Here is a 16,145-nt window from a genome sequence, read left to right on the forward strand (position 1 = left end):
TCAAATCAGTTTTATGATCAGTTTACCCTCAGCTCCTTTCTTGTGCTTCTCTCCTCCTATTCTCAGCTTCCTCCTAGTGAACCAAAGATCTATACTACATTTTTCCATTACATCAGCCTCCTCTCCAACCAAAGCCTAGAATAACTCTCTCACTTTGGAAACATCTTAAGCAGTTTTCAAGTTCTACCTTTAACCAATGTCCAAATGAATACAATCAGTTATCTACTGGACATTTCTACCAAGTTATCTAGTATCTCTGACTTAATATGCTCAAATATTGTCTTGATTTTCCACCTGGTTTGCTATTTTTCTTGTATAATAAATGGTAGCATCATCCTTACCAAGCTATAAACTGTGTTGTTCATCCTCAACTTTTCATTTTTTCTTTCTTTCTCTGACATCAAGTAATAATGGTTATTATATTGATAGCACCAAGCATGAATTAATTACCCTATATGTCCAAGCTCTAAAAAGAGTACTTCACATAAATAATTTTATGTAACATTTACAATAATAGCTAATATTTATTAGGAAATTACATTTTTCAGATATCATGCTGAGTTTAATTTGTATTCGCTCAATCTTCATAACATTACTTTGAAGTTAAATATTATCTTCATTTTCCCAGATCATACTAAAGCACAGTTATATAATTTCTCAGTGTTACACAGATCATAACTAGCATGATCTGAATGCAGGTAGCTTGAGTTAAAAAAACGTGCTATTACCCACTACTTCCCCCCACCCCAATCTATAGATATGGGAGAATTATTATCCCAATTTCACAGATGACAGAGCTGATTTTCAAAGTGCTTAATAAACTTGTCCAAGATTATATAGCCAGTCAGATGTGACCATAGGTACAACACATGATTTTTCTTTCAAAATTTCCAGAAACATAATTCTCATTAGAATTTGCTCATAAGTTCTCCAGAAAATATTTCTTTTTTTTTTTTTAACATTTATTTATTTTTGAGAGACAGAGAGAGACAGAGCATGAGCAGGGCAGGGGCAGAGAGAGAGAGGGAGACAAAGAATCTGAAGCAGGCTGCAGGTTCTGAGCTGTCTGCACAGAGCCCATGCGGGGCTTGAACCCACGAACCGTGAGATCATGACCTAAGCTGAAGCCAGGCACTTAAATGACTGAGCCACCCAGGTGTCCTCAGAAAATATTTCTTCTAAAATATCCCCCAAACCTCAGTATTTGAGAAAATCAGTATAAAAAAATAATATTTATGGACTATTTTTAAATAAAAATTGTGCATACAACTTATGTTCTAAAAATACCAATACTTTGTTATCCAGCTAGCAAAAAGAGGAACAACGATTATGACTACCACAGTCTCACAGCATAGCCCAGCTCCTTCATCTATTCTGTTATTAAATATAGGAAATAACTCTTTAAATTGTTTCTATTTTCTATTTCTATGACTGCTGTCTCACCATTCCTTTTCTTGAGTTACCCGAATAAGTTAGTAATTGTTCTTCCTTTTTTCTTCTTCATTTCTCCCAACTCACCACTTACACTGTTTTCTGAAGGGTTTTTCTATAATCAAAATCCAATTACAGGGAAAGAATATTTGTAAAATATACATCTAATACGGGGATACCATCCAAAATATGAAAGAACACTTACAACTAAACAATTAAAAGACAAATGATCCAATTACATCCTGGAAATAAAATCTGAAGAGACATTTCTCTGAACATGACATAAAAATGTCCAATAAGCACTTAAAAACAAATCAATATCACTAATTTATTGGGGATATGCAAATCAAAACCACAATGAGATATCACTTCACAACCACTAAGATGACTATATTCTAAAGGATGGACAAAAACAAGTGATAGCAATAATGTGGAAATACTGGACTCTTCATACATTACTGGTGGGAATATAAAATGGTACAGTTGCTCTGGAGATAGTCTGTCATATTCTCAAAAAATTAACCCTAGAGTTACATAATACCCAGCAATTATACTTCTCAGTATACACCCAAGAGAACTGAAAATATATGTTTGCACAAAAACTGTACATAATGTTCATAGCAGCATTATTCATAATAGTCAAAAATAGAAACAACCCAAATGGCCATCAATTAATGAATGGGTAAACACAATGTGATATATTCATGCAAAGGAATATTTCAGCCATAGAAGGAATGAGGTACAATATGGATGAACCTTAACATCATTGTAAATAAAATAAGCCATTCACAGAAGGACACATATTGCATGATTCTGTTAATCTAAAGTGTCCGGCATCAGCAAATCCATAGGGTCAGAAAATAGATTAGTGTTTGCTACGGGTCACAGGAAGGAGAAAATGGGAAGTGACTGCTAATGCGAATGGGATTTTTTTAGTCCAAGCCTTTTACTACAACTGTTATAGTAGGTTATATTACATATACTATGTTAGTCAAGATAGACTTGGTAATGCCATTGGAATAAGCCATAGTAAAATCTCAGCAGCCTAACACAGTCAAAAGTTAATTTCTTATGAGTGTCATGAGAAATATCTCATATTTAGTATCATTTACTAGAAAAAAATCAACTTGACAAGCCACTGGTGAAATGTTAACTGTATCATACAGAGAATAAAGGGAAAAACAGATTTGCTTTGACCACCCTTCCATTGATAGCGTCCTTAGTAAAATAGATTTTTACAATGTAGGCTATATTTTGCCATTTTTTCCCTTAAAAAAAAATCCCTTACCTAACTTATTAAATTTGAATGAAGCCCTGAAAATTATTACCCTTTAATGACCTATAAAGGCATTTGTCTTCCTAGTTTAAACATGTTTTATGCCTAATTAAAAATAAAATAAGCATCTCTCGTGTGGTGAATTTTCATATCATTTTATGACTATAAGAAATAAAATTGAATTTTGTAGTCAACAGCCTGCTAATTTTTGTGGTTTAGTAATAAAAGCTTAGATGTAATGAAAATATGTAGTGATTTAGCTTGTAAATTAATCAAAATCAAGTCCATTAAAATAATTAAGACATAGTTTTTTAGGATAAAGTAATTCATTTTTGTTACTTTGAAAAAACAAATAGTTAAGACGTTACTTCTTAAACTTTAGAAAGTATTCAAAAAGATCTTGGCAGTAGGTCAGATTTCAAAATTGCTATATTTCAACAAAATTTTATTATACAATGAGGCAGAATTTGAGAGTTAAGTAACACAATCTGTAACAGTAGGCCAGCCTCTTGAGCAGACAAAACAAGGGTTGGCCTATCTGATAGAATTTGAGGGTATGTCTCCAAAGACACTCCAGCTTGCTCTTCTGTCATAAATTCCAATTAAAGGTTCAGTCACACAACAAATATTTATTGATTATCTACTATGTATCACATTTTGTTCAAAGACTTGAGAATTCAACAGATAACAAAAACAAACTATGTCCATTTTTTGGAAACTTTATTCATTGTCACTTGGATAATGCTTGCCACGTGTATGTTTTCTGTGTGTGTTGTGAATTTATTAATCTCATTTGAGAAAAAAAAATAACTTTAAGCTGAAGTTATTATTAAGGGAAAAACAAATCCTGTCATTGGTGTGCTGGATAGTTTTTATTTGCTCAACTAGAACACTATTTGTTTTCCCCCTACTCTGTATTCTGGAGGACTGGACTTGTATGGATTACATCACCAAGCTCCCTTGTCATATGACATCCTATTCAATTGGGTAAGCCTCAGCCGGAGATTAGACGAAGGGAGGAAAATGAAGTCTGAGTATGTTTTTTTCCCTGGCTTCCTTCCTGTAGAGTGACATGGGTTGATGGAGTCCCTCAATTAGATCTCAGCACCTGTCAAGAATTCCTGTCAAAACCATCCTTTTTATCCCTTCCTCTTCTCTCCTAAGGGTGATATTAGTGCCATGATTCACTCGTCCCACAGTCCAGCACTATTTCTTGTTTCCCTATACTTTGTCCACACACTTAAAAAAAAGGAACAACAATCATTTTATTAAACATTCCTCAAATTATCCAATTTGAATGTATAACTTTTTTTTCCCCTGCTAGGCCCTGACTAGCTCAGTCATTTATCATCTGAAAAACTTAAGTGGTTTGGGACCAAGTATTCAGCACATACAATTAATCTTTCATAAGGAGACCTAATTTTAAATGGCATTTTACCATAATTGTTTTATATTTCAGAGAAAACACTCCACACTATCATTAAAAATCTGGGTCCTTGTTCTCTATTCTGTTATATCTTTATTTAAAGAGGGGAAAAAGTTTGAGAAATAAAACACAAAATTTCAAAAATAGCTAAAATCTCCTTTTGTAAACACATATCAAAATAATTGTTTTTCTTGTTATAAATTAGTTTTGAAAATTTAATGACTGGTTCTGGCTACCATAGAGTAGCTAGGAACAAGCTTAAACTCCCTTGTGAATATAATAAAAACTGGAAAAAACTTCTAAATTTTATTTCATTTATTTATTTACTATTTTTTAAATATAATTTATTGACAAATTGGTTTCCATATAACACCCAGTGTTCATCCCAACAAGTGCCCTTCTCAATGCCCATCACCCACTTTCCCCTCTCCCCCAACCCCATCAACCCTCAGTTTGTTCTCAATATTCAAGAGTCTCTTATGGTTTGCCTCCCTCCCTCTCTGTAACTTGTTTCTTTTTCCCCCTTCCCCTCCCCCATGGTCTTCTGTTAAATTTCTCAAGATCCACAACTGAGTGAAAACATAGGGTATTTGTCTTTCTTACCTGACTTATTTCACTTAGCTTAATACCTTCCAGTTCTATCCATGTTACTACAAATGGCCATATTCCATTCTTTTTCATTGCCAAATAGTATTCCATTGTATATACATAAACCATATCTTCTTTATCCACTCGTCAGTTGGTGGACATTTAGGCTCTTTCCATAATTTGGCTATTGTTGAAAGTGCTGCTATAAACATTGGAGTACATGTGCCCCTATGCATCAGCACCCTGTATCCCTTGGGTAAATTCCTAGTAGTGCTATTGTTGGGTCATAGGATAGTTCTATTTTTAATTTTTTGAGGAACCTCCACACTGTTTTCCAGAGTGGCTGTATCAGTTTGCATTCCCACCAACAGTGCAAGAAGGTTCCCAAAAAACTTCTAAATTTTAAAAACAAAATTTGTAGGCAATGAAAAGCTATCACCCATGGTTACCTATGATCCTTGAGCAAAGGGAAGAAGATAAGGTGAGCCCACATTCACTGGTCTCTTACTGAGGCATTGTCCAAACAACAATTCAGGAAAACAGAGCCCAATCAGAGAGTGTATTCTCACTGGTTGAAAAGAAAATAAAGATCAGAGCTCAGAGTTACATAGTCAGTTGGGATTTGAGTATGAAAGCACTGAAGAGAAGAAGGCCAATAACATAAACCCCGAATATCTGCATAAAAATTTCCCTGGTCTTTGGCCAACTCCTAAGCTTTGTAGGTTTAGTAAGAACCACTGGGAGGTCTAGCAGGGACTAGCTGTTGGGATACTGAAGGGCTGAGCAGAGATGTTGGAAGCTGTACACAACTGTGCCTTACAAGGACAAAAAACAAGGAAGAAGAATATAGAAACATAGACCAGGTCTACAAATCCATATATTAGACCTTTTGAAGTGGGCGCTGTTAATTTATTGCTTGCTAGAGGAAAACATGACAGAAGCTAGAAGATTATAGTTAAGAACTACCACATAAAAGAATTCACAATGTTTGACATAAAATTAAAAATTACCGGGGCGCCTGGGTGGCGCAGTCAGTTAAGCGTCCGACTTCAGCCAGGTCACGATCTCGCAGTCCGTGAGTTCGAGCCCTGCGTCGGGCTCTGGGCTGATGGCTCGGAGCCTGGAGCCTGTTTCCGATTCTGTGTCTCCCTCTCTCTCTGCCCCTCCCCCGTTCATGCTCTGTCTCTCTCTGTCCCAAAAATAAATAAAAAACGTTGAAAAAAAAATTTATAAAATTAAAAATTACCAAACAAGCAAAAAACAACAGCAGGTAGCCAATTATATTTAAAATGTAATAGTCAAGGGGCGCCTGGGTGGCGCAGTCGGTTAAGCGTCCGACTTCAGCCAGGTCACGATCTCGCGGTCCGTGAGTTCAAGCCCCGCGTCAGGCTCTGGGCTGATGGCTCGGAGCCTGGAGCCTGTTTCCGATTCTGTGTCTCCCTCTCTCTCTGCCCCTCCCCCGTTCATGCTCTGTCTCTCTCTGTCCCTAAAATAAATAAACGTTGAAAAAAAAAAATTAAAATGTAATAGTCAATATTCAGACCTAGAGATAACTAAGGAAATGAATTTGAAGAAAAATACTTAAAATTACTGTGATCAATATACTAAAGATAACAGAGGAAAATGAGGAAATGAATGGAAAATGATTTCTATAGAACTTTAGAATCTATAAACAATTTAATGGACATTTTAGGACAACAGAACAGCAAAATATAGTATTTGAAATTAATAACATTCAATGGTTTTAGCAGCATACTAAGCAGAGAAGACAAAATTAGCAAACATGGGGATAAAACTTGACATAAAATCCAAGAAAAGTATGGGCACCTTCTCCAAGACTGTGGCACCCCAAAGTTTCTGATTTTCACACTAGTTCGTGCCTGCATCCCACAATTCTTCAAAGTGACATTTAAGTGTTCCTACCAATTTGCAATCCCTATCAAAATAATACCAGAATTCTTCACAGAGTTAGAAGAAACAGTCCTAAAATTTGTATGGAACCAGAAAAGACCCCAAATAACCAAAGCAATCCTGAAAAACAAAACCAAAGCTGGAGGCATCACAATTCCAGGCTTGAAGATGTGATACAAAGCTGTAATCATCAAGACAGTATGGTACTGGCACAGAAACAGACACTCAGATCAATGGAACAGAATAGAGAACCCAGAAATGGACCCACAAACATATGGCCAACTAATCTTTGACAAAGCAGGAAAGAATATCCAATGGAAACAAGACAGTCTCTTCAGCAAATGGTGTTGGGAAAATTGGACAGCAACATGCAGAAAAATGAACCTGGACCACTTTCTTACACCATACACAAAAAATAAAATGGATGAAAAACCTAAATGTAAGACAGGAAGCCATCAAAATCCTCGAGGAGAAAACAGGCAACAACCTCTTTAATTGCAGCCGCAGCAAATTCTTACTTGACGTGTCTCCGCAGGCAAGGGAAACAAAAGGAAGAATGAACTATTGGGAGCTCATCAAGATAAAAAGCTTCTGCACAGTGAAGAAAACAATCACCAAGCTTAAAGGTAATCAACGGAATGGGAGAAGATATTTGCAAATGACATATCAGATAAAGGGTTAGTATCCAAACTCTATCAAGAACTATCCAACTCAACACCCAAAAAACAAATAATCCAGTGAAGAAATGGGAAGAAGACATGAATAGACACTTCTCCAAAGAAGACATCCAGATGGCCAACAGATACATGAGAAAATGCTCAACATCACTTATCATCAGGGAAATACAAATCAAAATAGCAATGAGATACCACCTCACAGAAGTCAGAATGACTAAAATTTACAACTCAGGGAACAACAGATGTTGGCAAGAATGCAGAGAAAGAGGAACGCTTTTGCACTGCTGGTGGGAATGCCAACTTGTGCAGCCACTCTGGAAAATAGTATGGAGATTTCTCAAAAAATTCAAAATAGAACTAGTCTGTGACCCAGCAATTGAACTACTACGTATTTACCGAGAGGATACTGGAGTACTGATTCAAAGGGACACATGCACCCTAATGTTTATAGCAGCACTACTGACAATAGTCAAAATATGAAAAGAGCCCAAATGTCCATTGACTGATGAATGAATAAAGAAGATGTGGTATGTTTAACGGCATATTACTCGGCGATCAAAAGAATGAAATCTTGCCATTTGCAAGAATGTGGATGGAACTAGAGTGTATTATGCTAAGCGAAATAAGTCAGAGAAAGACAAATATCACATGACTTCACTCATACGTGGAATTAAAGAAACAAAACAGATGAACATAAGGGAAGGGAAGCAAAAATAATATAAAAACAGAGAGGGAGACAAACCGTAAGAGACTCTTAAATACAGAGAACAAACTGAGGGTTGCTGGCAGGGTGTTGGGTCATGGGCTAAATGGGAAAGGGGCATTAGAAGGGCACTTGTTGGGATGAGCACTAGGTGTTACATGTAAGTGATAAATCACTAAATTCTATATCTGAACTCATCATTACACTATACGTTAACTAACTTGGATTTAAATTTTAAAAAACATTTAAAAAAATAAAAAAATAAAGAGCAAAGGGAAAAAAATACTATCCAAACTAACAATTTAACTTGTATTATCCTGAATTTTGCCTATTTTGGATTGTTTTATATGAAGAATAAATGTTCTTCACCATGGTTGTATTGGACATAAGTTATTTTGGAATATAATTACTGGCATGTTTTTCTGTAAATGCATTTAATATAAATAAGTAAAAAACTCCAAATAAGTACCCTAGGTCTAATAATTTATATGAAACTATTCAAATTCACAGAGGCATCATGATTTTTTTCCTCAAGTAATTTGGTTTAATTCTACTTACATCTTCAAAACATTCAAAAGTGGTTCTTAGTTGCTCACTTGTCTTTAATGAGTTTAAAAATTTAATAATCAACTATAAAAATGAAATAATTATGTCCTTTTTCATGGTTTGGTAATAAATTTCCAAAAAAAAAGAGAAAAAAAAGTGTTCCTACCAGTTTGCAGCTCCAGCAGCTTCTGCTCCAGGGAAGCTGATTTCATCTGTGATTCTTTGTGTTTGCTGATCTCTTCAGATTTGCATGGTGGTTTGCCTTACAACCTCAATTCTCCAATAAGCCCAAGATAAATCGCTGATTTGCAATGTTTTTCAGCATTTTTCTTGTTGCAAGAATCTGGGTGATGACTTCTAAGTTCTTTACATATCAGAGTTGAAACTAGAAGTTTGCATACATTTTAAAATACACTTTTTAGGGGCGCCTGGGTAGCTCAGTTGGTTGAGCTTCTGACTTTGGCTCAGGTCATGATCTTGCGGTCTGTGGGTTCAAGCCCCGTGTCAGGCTCTGTGCTGACAGCTCAGAGCCTGGAGCTGCTTCGGATTCTGTGTCTCCCTCTCTCTCTGCCCCTCCCCCGTTCATGCTCTGTCTCTCTCTGTCTCAAAAATAAATAAACATTAAAAAATTTTTTTTTAATAAAATACACTTTTTATTTTACAATACTTACATAGAGTTTTCAAAGTTTATCTGTTAATTCAAAACTAAACCATGCCCCAATATCAAAGAGACATTTTTCTGAAGGTCTCTTTTTGGTTTTCTCTTCTCCCCCCTCCCTCTTTTCTCTTTCTTTCTTTCTTTCTTTCTTTCTTTCTTTCTTTCTTTCTTTCTTTCTCCCTTTGTTTTTGTTTTTGTTTTTACAGAATTAGTCTGTTTCCTCCAAATGAAATGCTGTATCTATACTTGTTTCTTGCATGTTTGCAAGTATCTCAAATGCAATTTGGGAGAGAGATGACCGTCTTCATTAATAGTGTTGGGCTGATTGGTTTATGCATATTTTTTTAAAAAAGAACCTAGACCCTTATTTTATACCACATACAAATGATTTCAAGATTGCTCTCAGATTTAAATATAAAAGCTAAAGTGATCAAACCTTTACAAGATACAAAGTAAAATATTTGCATGCATCAAACCATAAAACTATTGTCATTTGTTAAAATTAAGAACTTCTGTTTATTAAAATAAATTATTAAGAGAAAGAAAAGTGAGCCAAAACTGAAGGAAAATATTCTCAACATATTTATATGAACAGGTTCACATCCAGACCTCCTAAAGACTCCTACTATTAAATGAGAAAAAGAACATTCAATTATTAATGAGAGTAGTATCTTAAGAGAGAGTATCAAAATAACCAATAAATGTATAAAAAGATCCCAAAATACTAGTTATCAGAGAAATGCAAGTTAGAACTACTCCACATCCACCAGAGTAGCTTAAATGAAAAAAAAAAACAAAAAAAACAAAAAACCGAAAGACGATGGCTGACGATCTGGAGCAACTGGAACTTTTACTGTTTTCACCAATTTGGAAAACTATCTTTCTTTTCCTGCAAATGCTAACCATACTCCCTGATCTACCAACTACTGCACAGTAATGAAAAGGAATTTACTGCTGATACGCATGGCATATATACATCTGACAGCCTTAATGTTGAGTGAAAGATGGCAGGTGCAAAAGAGAACTTGCCCCTGTTTATAGGAGGTTGAAAAAGTAACAAAATGCAGTAACAAAAAGTAATGTAGTGATCAAGGTCAGAGTACTGCTGTGTGTGGTGATGGGGAGCAGGGAGGAGTACTGGTGGGTCCGGCAGGAGGGAATCTTCAGGGAGCTCTAGAACATTCTATATCTTGAATAGGATAGTAGTTCTGTGACTGAATCAGCATGGCAAAACTTAACCTGTGTATTTAAAACTTGAGCGCCTTATCTTATGTAACACATTCTCCTTTCCCAGGCAAATGAAATCAATATAAGGTAGAAATCTTTCCTCCCCACACAATCAATTTTTTAGTTCTGCACAGAAAAAATTGGAGACATTATCTTCCAAAATTATAGTACAAATTTTCCTTTACAATTTATTAATTTTTTTTTTAATTTTTTTTCAACGTTTTTTATTTATTTTTGGGACAGAGAGAAACAGAGCATGAACGGGGGAGGGGCAGAGAGAGAGGGAGACACAGCATCGGAAACAGGCTCCAGGCTCCGAGACATCAGCCCAGAGCCTGACGCGGGGCTCGAACTCACGGACCGCGAGATCGTGACCTGGCTGAAGTCGGACGCTTAACCGACTGCGCCACCCAGGCACCCCAAAATTTTCCTTTACAATTTAACTGGTAATGTATTTTTATAATATGTTAAGCTTCCTTTTAATTGTTCATGCTATAAAATACTGAAGCAGCCCATTGACAAGTATTTACAGAACCATCTATCCTAATGTTTTGTTCAAATACTGAGAAGTGGGAGTGTGATACTAATCAGATCTAAAGCAAACATATTTTTAGGGTTCAACAAAAGTTTCTGTTGGATATTGCCCCTATAAGAAATGCCTCCTTCAGTGGTCCCTTCATTGTCTACTGAGGAGTCCTTAAATTAAGAACTAAGAACCATAACTATCCAGTTAACTTTTTATATATAGTTTTCCTTAGGTTTGCACAATATTTGCTTAGTAACAGTCAGTCAGTTCCACTTAAACCAGTAAGCAAAAATGTAACAGACCAAAAATCTACATGTCGGACAAGGGAATGTTTACAGAAACAGGGTCCATGTATAAGGTAAATTAGTGTAAACAGAAATACAGTCCATGTGTAGTATTAAATAGCTTTGGGGGCATTTTGTATTAATGGTAGATCAGCCATTTGGGAGGATTTTAACACAAAGATCCTGAGATTAGGAATCTGGCACCAACCCTATTTAATTACGGAGCCTTGGCTAAGGCTCTGGGTCTCAACTTCCTTATACATACATATAAAATGAAGGGTTTATTTTTAAAACCCCTTTAAAACTTTTATTTCTAAAGTTCTCCTATTGGCTAAGAGAAAGTTCTATAATAATTTTTAATATACTGTATCATGATTTTCTACATCAATAGTCATTTATATATGAAGGCTTATTAGGAATTTAATCATTTTTCCATTTTATATTTAAATCAGTGCTTTGCTAACTTTTATATTTAAATCAGTGCTTTGCTAACTTCCAACCTCCTCGAAAAAGAGAGTCATTTTGTTATGTGTGGCAATACAATTTTAAGAAAACTTCATAGTATGCACAGGACTCCTCCATTCTCTTTCCCCTCTTGCACTGCAGCATGAAAGTATCATAAAAATACTCATCGAAATCAGTCATTTCCTCTCAGTCCTATACCAAAAGTTGTACCCAGTAAAGCCACTATGCCCTGTTACACAATCAGGTCCAGGTGTCCAAACAAAACACACAATAAGCAAGCCAACAAACTGTTAAGTAAAATATATTCTACTTTGGTAAAAACAAATACAGCCTTACAATTTTTTTTTTTTTTTTAATGTGGGTAAAGGGACAGTAAAATGGATAGCATAATCTCAAAATTAATTTCATTTTTTGCCAAAAACATTGTGGGACAAGGCAGCCTAGGCAGCAAAAGGGGAATTTTCTGGAAGGATTTAAAGTTTCTTTTTATCTGACCCAGTCCAGGCGTAGGATCCTCTGACCACTTGGTGATCTCAGGCCCCACTTCCTGGACTCTTCCTTAAAAGTCCTGTAAGAAGCCTGAGGCTAAAAGGCCATGCTCTATTTGAGACTTTTCAGAGTCTTCTTTGTTCTACAACTAAATGTAGTGATGGCAGGAATTGGTCCAGTCCCATCTCCAACTCTCTCCACTCTACCACCCACTCTTCCTCCCCAACCCTTCCATCCCCAGCATCACTCACCAGCCTCCTATGCCCAAAGGACACCCTCACATCCAAGACCCATGGACATCCCTGCTAACAGCTGTCTCTTGACCACTGCTGGGATATAGGCATGAATACACTGGGCTGAAAAGTGAGCTCAGAGTTTGTGGAACAGACATCCAGAGTCCTAGGCACCCATGGTCTAGATGGGGGAACATGATCTTTTGGATGGTCACATGCCTTTAGCCCTAAAGAGAGTGACATGGTGAAGGACAACTCTGCTGGGGTAGAGGCCCCTGTTGTCCAAGTCTAAGGGATGTAGTGATCACAATGGTGACCACAGCGATGTTCACCATGTACAACAGCTGTGTTCAAATATCAATGCTGTAAATAAATAGAATGCTGTCAAGAATATCCAGTGAATAGAAAATATGACCAGAGGCATAGGACTCTGATACTCATTGGCAATCATATCTGCTGCCAGGCAAAACATAAAGCATGTAGGTTTTGTATTGCTGTCCTCCCACCTATGTCCTCTCTGCCCTCTCTAGATAAGGAACCTGCTTGGGGCTCCTGGGTGGTTCAGTCAGTTAAGCGTCCAACTTCGGCTCAGGTGTGTGGACAGCTCAGAGCCTAGAGCCTGATTCAGATTCTGTGTCTGCCTTTCTTTGTCCTTCCCCCGCTAGTGCTTTGTCTCTCTCTGTCTCTCAAAGTGAATAAAAATGTTAAAAAATTAAAGAAAGAATAAGGAACCTGCTCAAAACTTGGTACAGACTTATCCCACCCAGAATTACCCTCCACATTAGGATGTGACCCTATTATTTTCTTTCTTCTAGAAATTCCCTTTACCTTAAGGAAAGTGATGTCACCTTAAGAGAATGGCAGAAACCAAGGATGAGAAGAGCAGTCTCCTCAACAGAAAAGTCTCAGAGGATTTTTCATTTTAAAAGATGATACTCACTGGCAGGAATCTTTCATTGGTGAAGATCGCGATAGTACAGCAAAACTTGTTGAAGAGATTGTTTGGGCCGATGTTTTCTATCTTTAGCTACCTAAGTTGAAATGAGGGAAATACCACAATCAGTGGTATTTTGGAAAATATGATAAAGATATATAGGGTTGTGAGGATTTTTTCCAAACTTAGTAACATCAAAAATACTATCGTATTGTATAAATAGTGATGGAGGGGAGAGTGGAAAGGCAGAATAGAAGACGTATAAACATAATGTATACAGTTTCTATTAAGTAATCAATTAAACAGACAAAACATCATTTCAATCTCTTCAGCATAAAAAAAAAATCAAAATCTTAGCTGTCTTCTCCATTAAAAACTAGTAGTGTTTCTTTTTTTCAAATTCTTTATAGTCATTTATACACTGTCTATTCCAGATTTTTATTTTCCTACTTTATAACCTAGGAATGAATTTTTAGAGGCACAATTAATGACTCCATTCTCTTTCACTAATATGAATATAATTATTTCATTGGAAATCACTACTATGTATTATTTTATACTTTATTTCTTCCATAACTTTGTTCATATATTAGACTCATACAGTGCCTACCTTATAAGATATTATAAGATAAGAAATCAGGAGAGATTTAATGTAGAAATAATTATGGTATATGATATCCCTACTTATTCATTTATGCTTATATAACTTCAGAGGTGCTCAAAGAGTTCCACAAATATTGAGTCATTAAAGCTTAGTACCCCTGTGAGGTGCACTTGGTTATTATCATTATAGCTTATTATTATTCCTACAGATCAAGTTTCCCCTGGAGTGCTGAATGGCTCTTGCAGAAAGTGTTGGCTTTTTAATATTCTGCATCTGAGAATCACATTTCAGGCTTATAAAATTAGCTCATTTTTCTTTCTCTTGTGAGTTACCAGCAGCCATCATCCACTTCAGGTTCTCACCAAGCTTTTAGAAAGCCTTCAAGTTAAAAGGGCATTTTGTTTCCTATCAGAGATATGGAGAAAAGGAAAAATACTTGAGGGATAAAAAGTAATCACTGGTGGGTGGTTTGCTTCCCACACCACCAAGCAATTCTCCAATTTTCAGTGAACACCAACTGGATGTTCCACAATTTTTACTCAATTCTGACACAATCTACCTGAACATAGCATCAGATCCTGTGGGTTAAGGCCTCAGCCTCATAACACTGCCCCTAGTTCAGACACCAATTTCAAGTCTAGATGATCAGACTTCGGACCCACTGGCTAAAACCCGGGGATTCCATGACCCCTTCCTTGAATTGAATAATTTATTAGAATGGCTCAGAGAGCTCAGGCAAACATTTACTTATGTTTACGCGTTTTTTATACAGGATACAGATGAACAGCCTGATAAACGGGTACATTGGGTGAGCCTGGAGCCTGGAGCAGAAGGTCCTCAGTACAGGTGTTTCTGTGTCCCTGGGACTGAGATTTGTCACCAACCCCTACCCCCCACCCCTGCCCCCAGCACCTGGAAACCTTCAACCTGAAAGCTCTCCAAACCACATCATTTTGGGTTTTTATGGAGGTTTCATTACACAAAACATGGCTGATTACATCATTGGCCATTGGTAATTGAACTCCTATCTCTAGTCTCTCCCCCACAAAAATCTCAAAGGTGGTGTTGAAAGTTCCAACCTCTAATCACAAAGTTGGTTCAAGGGTAACCACCCCCCATTCTTAGGGACTTTCCAAATACCACCTCATTAGCATAAACTCAGGTGTGGTTCAAAAAGGATTTGTTATGAATAACAAAAGGCAATTTTATCACTCTTATCACTTAGAAACTCCAAGGGTTTTAGGACTTCAGTGCAAGGAATTCAATGAAGACCAAACACTGATTTCTTATTATAAATCACAACATCACAGTAGGTGTCATGTAAATTACTGGTAACTTAAATAGTATCAAAATACAAAGTATTTAAATGAATCAGTGTGGTCTTACATACAATCTTCTTCATACAGTAAAATGTCAGTTGGACTTATAGAAGTACACACAAAGAATGAGCTGATTTTTAACACAACAGCAATGTTTTGGCCTCCTTTCTGCATCATATTACAGAAGCCACCACTAAAATCAATAATGGCAAAGTAATGATGAAACATTATATATAACTATATATGTATATATATGACTATATAACTATATATATAACTATATATATATAAAAACTAAACCATGTGTTTTGTATTGGCTATTACAAATAAAAGACCTTGAAAATATTAAAACATGTTTAAAAAAATTTTTTAACATTTGTTCATTTTTCAGAGACAGAGACAGAGTACAAGCAGGGGAGGGGCAGAGAGAGAGGGAGACACAGAATCTGAAGCAGGCTCCAGCCTCTGAGCTGTCAACACAGAGCCCAACACTGGACTCAAACTCACGAACGGTGAGATCATGACCTGAGCCGAAGTCAGATGCTTAACCAACTGAGCCACCCAGGCGCCCCAAGAAGGTGCTGGTTTTAAAGTAAGTGTGGTAATATGAATATTCAAATAATGTACTTTTAGAAAATTCCATATTGCTTATATAAGCAATATGTTATCTAGTAAGTACACAAATTAACACATAAACAAGTGGGGATGTAATTTTGAAAAGTTACAATTTATAATGTGAACAAGTAACTTTTGGGCTAAAAGGCTTTTCACTCAAATTAGACAATTTCAGATACATGAAAGTTTACATCTGAATAAACACTTTCTATAAAACAGTTTAACTTTAGCCT

This window comes from Puma concolor, chromosome A2, assembly GCF_028749965.1.
Source record: "Puma concolor isolate L17-30 chromosome A2, mPumCon1.1.hap2, whole genome shotgun sequence".
NCBI classification, from domain to species: Eukaryota; Metazoa; Chordata; class Mammalia; order Carnivora; family Felidae; genus Puma; species Puma concolor.